This window comes from Corvus hawaiiensis, chromosome 5, assembly GCF_020740725.1.
Source record: "Corvus hawaiiensis isolate bCorHaw1 chromosome 5, bCorHaw1.pri.cur, whole genome shotgun sequence".
Classification (NCBI taxonomy): Eukaryota; Metazoa; Chordata; class Aves; order Passeriformes; family Corvidae; genus Corvus; species Corvus hawaiiensis.
Genome location: NC_063217.1, coordinates 46,182,357 through 46,190,304, shown reverse-complemented (window position 1 = coordinate 46,190,304; position 7,948 = coordinate 46,182,357). Strand labels below are relative to the sequence as shown.

At 37.9% G+C, this 7,948-nt stretch overlaps 1 long non-coding RNA gene across 1 annotated transcript; it reads left to right on the top strand.

Annotated features, from left to right (window-relative positions):
* Positions 1–261: 261 nt before the first annotated feature.
* LOC125326812 lies at positions 262–5,524 on the top strand. The gene is made up of 2 exons (XR_007204014.1): positions 262–447; positions 4,922–5,524. It is a non-coding gene; the product is annotated as an uncharacterized LOC125326812 (long non-coding RNA).
* The last annotated feature ends 2,424 nt before the right edge of the window (positions 5,525–7,948 follow it).

The window sequence follows — 7,948 nt, the reverse complement described above, 5'->3', positions numbered from 1 at the left end:
GAGCAGTGTGGGCAGCAGGGTGAGGGCTCCCCCTCTACTCAGCTTTCATAAGACCCCTCATGGAATGCTGCATCCAGCTGATCTTTAAGGACCCTTCCGACCCAAGCCATTCTATAATTCTATGATACACCCCCAAATTAGCATATGAACACACAGGCACGCAAATCGTGGAACACGGTAGGTGGAGACTGGGTTCACTGCGGATCAGCTTTCTGTACAAATGCAGAACCCAGCACCTCCAGGACTCCGGAGAACAATCCTGCTTGGCAACTTACAGGTTTAAGAACTGGAATTCAGAACTCCCCCACAAGTGCACAGGGGACGCACAGTAGCTGCAACATGTCTGACACGGCACTTGTGCACTGAACATCGATCGTGGAGCACTGCAGGGCCTCACTGTAGGTCAATATAGCCTCCTGTCTCAAAGGAGAACTGCTTCCAAGACAAGTAGGTATTTCTAAATTATTTCTAGGATTATTAAAGCATGCTCTCCATACCAGATGTGAGCTCTGCAGTGGCAGCTGAACTCTGCAAGTCTACTGGAGTGCATTAGAAGAGTGGGAAGCTCTATGACCACAGGAGGAATGTGGGGCTTGCCCATTCCTGCTCAATTTCAAACAGCACTTCTGTGAGTGTTTAGGAGACAGAGACATTTAGCTGTACATTTCTCTCTCTCCTCCCTTCACCCTCCCCCTCGTCTTTATTATAGTAAAGTGTTTCATGCGTTCACTACAGTATTTCCTTTAACAAAATTCTTCCTTCTGCCTCAGAACCATGCACAACCTGGCACTTGGGGAAAATTTTTGGCTACTTTACCATATGCACCATGTCTAAAAATAAATCTATGAGCTTTTTCACTACAAAGATAAAAAAGTCATCCTTCCTCTGCACAGGCTTTTGTTCATATTTGAAAAAAAACTGCTGTGAAATACTACTTTGTTAAGTTTGTTTTGAAACGTCTGTAAATGTAAAAGATCAACTGATTCAGACCTGACAATTAATTTTATCTTACTGGCAAAAAATTTTCTTATAATGCAATTGACATCTGAATTAATAAGCGATATTACTTTTAATGAGGTGATGCACAACCTCTCTTTCTCTCATTCCCGAGTGTTTATTACAACTAATTTCTTTAGTGAATGAATTTATTTCTGCATGTACTTTTTTTAACAATTCACAATTTACATATCTATTAAAATGCCAGATATGGGAGCGGTAACAGTATCTTTGTGTAGACTTCTCATTTTTGCTGATTTTGCTCTGAGAGTCTGGCTAGCTTCACAAAGTATCCAGATAAGGCAAATTGCTGGTGTCATGTGAACTATCTCACAGAAACAAGTTCTCCCAATGGCTTTAGTGTATTTGTGCCAGTAAACTGTATAATACTTAAAATTTATTATTTAAATAGGAATACACTATTAAAAAAAAAAATCCAGTCAATAAAGAATACAAGCAAATTATCAGTTTCAGTTTGGGCTGAAAAAAAATTAGTAAATTCTATTTGTGCTGGAGGTAGCTGATATATCAAACTTAGAGAAGCAGCCTGATGTTTTTCTGGACAAACAAATGAAGTTAGCATATAAACAAAAATCAAGATTTTTCTGTATGTTAAAAACGTCATCATGGGGTACTTTAAAAATGATTTAGGAAGGTTGGTCCTTTTAATTCCTTTCAAAACCAAGCATTTCTAAATAAAACCTACATGGGCTCTTGAATGAATTATGTCCTTTGTCAAACATTTCACTGCCAGGTCACAGCCCCCCATGAATCAAACAGGTTTGGTGAAATCTGTAAATGAGTATTTCAGTCTCATCAGAGAAAGAGACTGCTATGGGATGAAGGTTTATTATTAGAATATGGCTTTTAGGCGACAAGACACAACCAGTCTAAATGACCTGTGCTTTGAAGGTGGAAACTGTGAGTGACAACAGTAACGACAAGGAGTATCATGAAAAGACTAAAAACCAGTCAAATGAAATCCTACCAGGAGTGTGATTCTACACTGCTTTGCATCATCTCCTAGTCACAGACATCCTTACAAAGCCAGTACGAAATTTACACAGGTTTTAACACTGATGTTGCACTAATCTCTCATACCAAAGGGTGGACAAGCAACGCAGATTTATATTTACATTTGTTTTGACCTTTTTCATATTTGAGTGATACATATATTGTTACATAGATACATGGTTTTTATATATAAAAATGCCATATATAGATACACAAAATTTAAATCTATCTCTTTTAAATATATATTTAGCTACACACACATGTATTTCCCTTCTTTATTGCTGAATAGATACACAAAATTTAAATCTATCTCTTTTAAATATATATTTAGCTACACACACATGTATTTCCCTTCTTTATTGCTGAAAACTGAAGCTCTAAGAAATCTTTTTCATACAAATAAATGAAGATCAACTTGAGTAACTAGCTTTAGTCTGTATCTACTGGATAATTTCTGAATGTTTGCTTTCAGTTTTAAGCCATGCTTGCATATTATTACCAGTGACAGTAAAGCACACATTTGTAGGTAATGCTCTAATCTCACAGCCAACTCCAGTAATCTTGCACTGTGAAAGGCTTCTGAATGAAATTATTTTACTGCTGATATGCATGCGAAATACAATAGTTGTATATACATGACAAAAATCATAGAAACGTTAATTTAGGAAGAGTAAAAGGAAAAAAGTAAGCAGTCAATGGCGTGCAAATCTTTGCTAGATGCTCCCTCGAATTCACAGGGAAAAAGTATATTTTTGCTGCAAAGAGCCTGTTCTCTAAACCTTTGCTTCCTTGAGGAACTCACTCTGCAGAAATTCAGTGTGACTCTCCCATGTTGTCAGCAATATATACACATTTCCTCTGTGCTTCCTGCAGCACTTTTTACTCTGTTTTGAAAGTGGGATAATCCCTCTGACCTGGAACTAATTTCATTACTAGGTGTGCATGTGGGGAAGCTAACATACCATAGCTGATACTTCATACATTCACAGCTTACCTAACCATGTAGCAACATCCCTATGTGTAGAGAAACTGTAATACCATGGAAGAAGACATAGGAAAGATTTTTCTAATTTAATTTAATTCCTATTTTTCTGTACTAACCTATAGGCTTCAAGCCCATTAGTTTAACATGCTTTACTCACACAATCTCCATGCTGTTTGTTAGCTGAATAAATTATGAGACAACAATCCAGGAAGAAAATTTGACATAACTGCTATTCTGCAAAAGCTTCTGCAAGTATCTGAGTTCACATTAACAGATCTATGGTCTACCATAAATCTACCCAGATGCATAATGTAGTCTCATGATCTGGTCTTTTATATTATAATCCAATTAGTGATCTAGTCTATTACATTATAAAAAACTCTCACACTGAAGTTCGTCAAATAATAAACAGGTAATATCAGTGAATAACAGGGCAGATTCATTCTGTCCTTTACTTAAAAAGGACCCTGTTACCTATTTGAAAGCACATGACTACTGATTCTTTACAGTATCCAGAAAGCTCTCTTATCATTAATCTGAAAGAACATGCATAATTAGAAGGTGGCAGGGCATAATGCAGTACATTTAACTAATGCAGCAGAACAATAACAGCAGAAACAACATATAGGCCTCTAGGAGTCATTCCTCATCCAAACTGTTGCATTAATTCTGTTGAGAGATAGTTTGTCAGTGACTGATTCCGTGATGGAAACACCAATGGAAAACTGCACAACAGAAACACTTAGCAGGTTTTGACACCCTGCCTTCACATTGGGCAGAACTGGACAGCAAATTACAGAGTATCTGAGGCTGAAAAGCAATTCTGGAGGTCTGTACTCTAATTCCCCAGCCCAAAGTAGGTTCAGCCAGGACAGATGGCTCAGGGCCTACCTCCCCCAAATCAAGTTTTCTTCTTTTTTTTTCCCTCCCTTCTTTTTTCCCCCATCCTCTCGGCGTTTTGAGTTCTTTGGATTTCCCTTCTCTTGTTATGAAATTTTGAATTGTGTTCTGGTGCTGAACAAAAATCACAGTTGAAACACAGAAGCTCACTAGAAAGCCCTGGTAATGAAGGTTCTCATTTTCTCACATTTAGAAAGTCAAGCATTATGTAAATAAAAAGATACTATGAGACAATATAACCACAAAAAGTGGCCTTACAATACAGTTCAAATAGATGGAAATTTGCATGTATTCAGTGGTGTACATTAGGTGACTAAAGTCAGTCTTTCAAGTCCTAAGTCTCATATTACACCTCACTGAACCCAAAAGACTGAGAAAAGCTATTACCTTTCGCATGTAATTTCACACCGAATTTCGGAAAAAAAGCTGCAGACACAAACTAGGTGGCATGAATTCAATAAAAAGATTCACTGGATGCTGTGAGGGTTTGGGGATAACTCTTGTTCTGCAAAGCTCTACCAACAGCTCCCACTTACAATAACACATTTAATGTCCTTATCTTTGACAACTGGATAATCTTTGTTGGACCAGCAAATTTTGTTTGAAAAACTGAGAATTTTCTCAAAAAGAAGTATCAGAGAGAAGCTCCCTCAGAGAACTTCTAGGAAAAAAAAACACAAAACGAGGTTCAAGATTTAACTGGATTTAAAAGAGGACCTTTGACCATAGCCCAATGTAAAGATCTTAGTCCAAATTAGAATAGTAATTGAAATGACACCATGAATATCATGCCATTGCTCTAACAGATAGAATTCTTGTAGTAAACTAAATTAATTAAAAATGAGGACATTATTATTACCTACTTGGCCAAGGGTGAAAATTTCCAGCATAATTTAACTAAATAAGTGTTATTTTTTAATATAAAAATAAACCTTATGAGAACATTAAGAAGCCCAAATCAGTTTTTTAATTTGTACAAGAATCTTTCCTTCATCCCTAAAGTCAATTCTTCTCTCCCAATACCAGCAAAGCTTTAGACAAACACACAGACAGATAAGAGAGAAGCAAAGACCCCGTCCATGAAACTGTGTTATGAGAAGAGCCCTGCTGACATGGGAGCAGGAACATGCATAACATCAGTAAGTGCCTGCAAGCACATGGGCAGATACCAGATGTCAGGATGCCACCCCACAGTCACCGCCATGGCTGGGCTAAGAGGAGCTCCTTCAAGCACAGCTCATCTTGCACCTCTGTTTGTCATGAATTGAAGCTGAATTGATGATGTGCTAACCCAGCATCTGGCCACAAGGAAGTCTTTCCCCTGCTTGCCTCCAAAGGACCCAGGGCATGTTTGCAGATGCAAAGTTGGCTGCAGGAAGAGCTTTCTAAGATGGGAGGAAAACAGACCACCTTTCACCCCAAACCCTGACTCTGCAAGGCTTCAATAACTGCTTTAACTTGTGCAGAAGGCCAGATGGACACAGGATAACTTCATGAACTGGAAAAATACAAGCCACCATCAATAAGTCCTCACAACTGGGTGGAATGAATTCAGCCTCAAATGAAGGTATGTGGGGGCAAAAAGGCAAAAGAGGTCTTGCCAATGAGAATAAACACTATGAAAATGGAGTCACTTCCTTTGTTTTTCTTCCTTCCCTGATTAATAGATGATCATATCAATACCTATAGTTCAAAATAAAAACCAGTACAACATTTTTTGAGAAACTAAATGAAACTACTTGGCATTTCTTATTTATTGATAAGGAATAAGCTTGATAGTTGCTGATATAAAGCAGCAGTCCAGAACTGACATTAACCAGCACAGACTGTGATGTCAATGTTATAAATCATACATGGGAGTCTCATGTTATGCAACATCCCACAAAGTGGAGCACTAGCCATTTTTTGAAGCAATAAAGTTGAAGGGTAAGTAGGTTACTTATTGTGTTACAGCACTCAGACTTCAGCTAGTAAACACTGAAAAATATACAGATGGATATTGGAGTCTCTAAATCAATCTGTAATTTCTGAACTGAAATTATAGACCAAAGCCCAAAAAGCGATGTAGTCCTGACAGAGACTTTGAAAAGTAAAACAGAAGAGGTACCATTATATAATTATATCTGTGAGGAAGAAATGCCATTAAAAGCTGTAGTCAGATTCCAAAGCTATAACTGTAGCATGAAGCTCATAGGTTAATCATATTTTTAGAGGAACTATAGGTAACCAACACCTAAACAGCTATAGGATACTCAAAACTACATTCTACTTCTTTTAGTAGAATCTACATTCAAAGTTCTTTTAGTTTACTGCATTTACTGATAGGAGAAATTTAGAGTAACAAAAAAAATCCCCAAACCAAACCAACCCCCTTTTCCTCTCTCAAGCAGAGTTTCATAATACTTTTTAAATGGAGGGAATTGATGCATGTCATTTTAAGTTCCAAGGCTGCTCAGGGGCAGGAACAAGTGAAAGAAGGTAAGCTAGAAAGTTCCCTTTCAGTGGAGAGAAGACACAAGCCAGAGCAAATCAACTCTGATCTCTTTTCTCTTCAGTATCTTCATTAATGAGAAAGGGTAAGCAGAAGGAAGAATGAGGGAGTTGACACAAGATGCTCCAATCTGGTGACATGACCAAGAGTTAAAAACCAGTGCAACTTCGTATCAGCCATTCCTTGTTTCAGTTTCATACAAAATTTAATGTTGGTATTCAACCTAAAATTGGCGTACAACAAATGCTCAGTCTCCCCAGATTGCTTTGACTGCATGCATGAAATCCAGGATTCCTGTGCCTTCATATCCAGGCACTTCCTTGCATGTGCAGGAGTTGGATGTGCAATACTAGCAAATGAAAATGATGCATCTGGGCTGCGTCAGGGTGTGTCCTTGAAAAGAGGTCAAAAGGAGATCTAGCAGAAGGAGGGGTGGCCCACAGAGGAGGTGCACGCTACAAGGGTGTCATCTGAGGCTGTCTTTAAAAAGTCACCAAAGCACCCTTCCTGTAAACATCCCTTACAGCAGAGGCTCACAATAATTGCTAACTGTATATTGTTGTATTCATAATGGACTATGACAATGAAATAAAAAGAAAATTTTCGCCTGAAAGTAGAAATCTTGCCAAGTGCTCCAGAAGCTTCCTGCATTGGCTTTTCTTGCTTAAGCTGCTTTTATTTTTTTCTGACTGAAGTTCTTGTGTGACCTTGTGAAATCCTATCCCTTCACATGCTGACAGAATGATGATGACAGAGCTATTCTTGGCCATATGATATATCTAATGACTGGTTGAGCTAATATTGCTTTTCAAACCATGGAGATCCATTCTTCTAGGGCTATTGTGTTGTAAACCTGTTGATACAGGTTTTGAAATACCTTGCAAATAGTTGCTTTTCTTTTGTGTTCAACAGTCTAATTATGTTGTTAATAATTTATAATTAAAGAATATCTAAAACAATGGCCTCTAAAAACCCCCATCTACTGACATCTTGAATGATGATGTGGAGATGTTGAGGTTTCCATTTTGGGACCTACCAAATGCAATATTGATTTTTGTGTCAGGAAAACAGGTATGACCAGTCTCTTGGGAAGTGTTCACAGGAACACTTATTTTACTGTGTTGTGTTCTTTTGGGATACACTGATTTGGCTGGAAGTGAGCCTGCAGATCTACTCCTCTAATTAAGAACAATTCTACAAAGGTTGCATAGCCTGCAATGCTCACATGCTTGTTAGAGCTTCAGTGGAATTATGGTGGAGCTCATTATTTCCCTTCTCAGAACCTCACATTGCTGTTATTCCTATTGTTTCAGGGTGTAACTAGAAATTTTCAGCATCCCTTCACAAAATATGCTTTTTGAGCCAAAGGCCTTTCTTTAATGGGTTCTTATTACAGACAGTGATTTTGATACCTATGTTACTTTGTGAAATTCAGTCATATGGGCTCTACATTAAGTCCTTTGCACTACATCCAGCTATAAAACCTCTTATTTTTCAGTGACTCTAACTGATAAAGGGGAGAGATTTACTTCAGCAATTGCTTGTTCCCTTTAGACATAGCA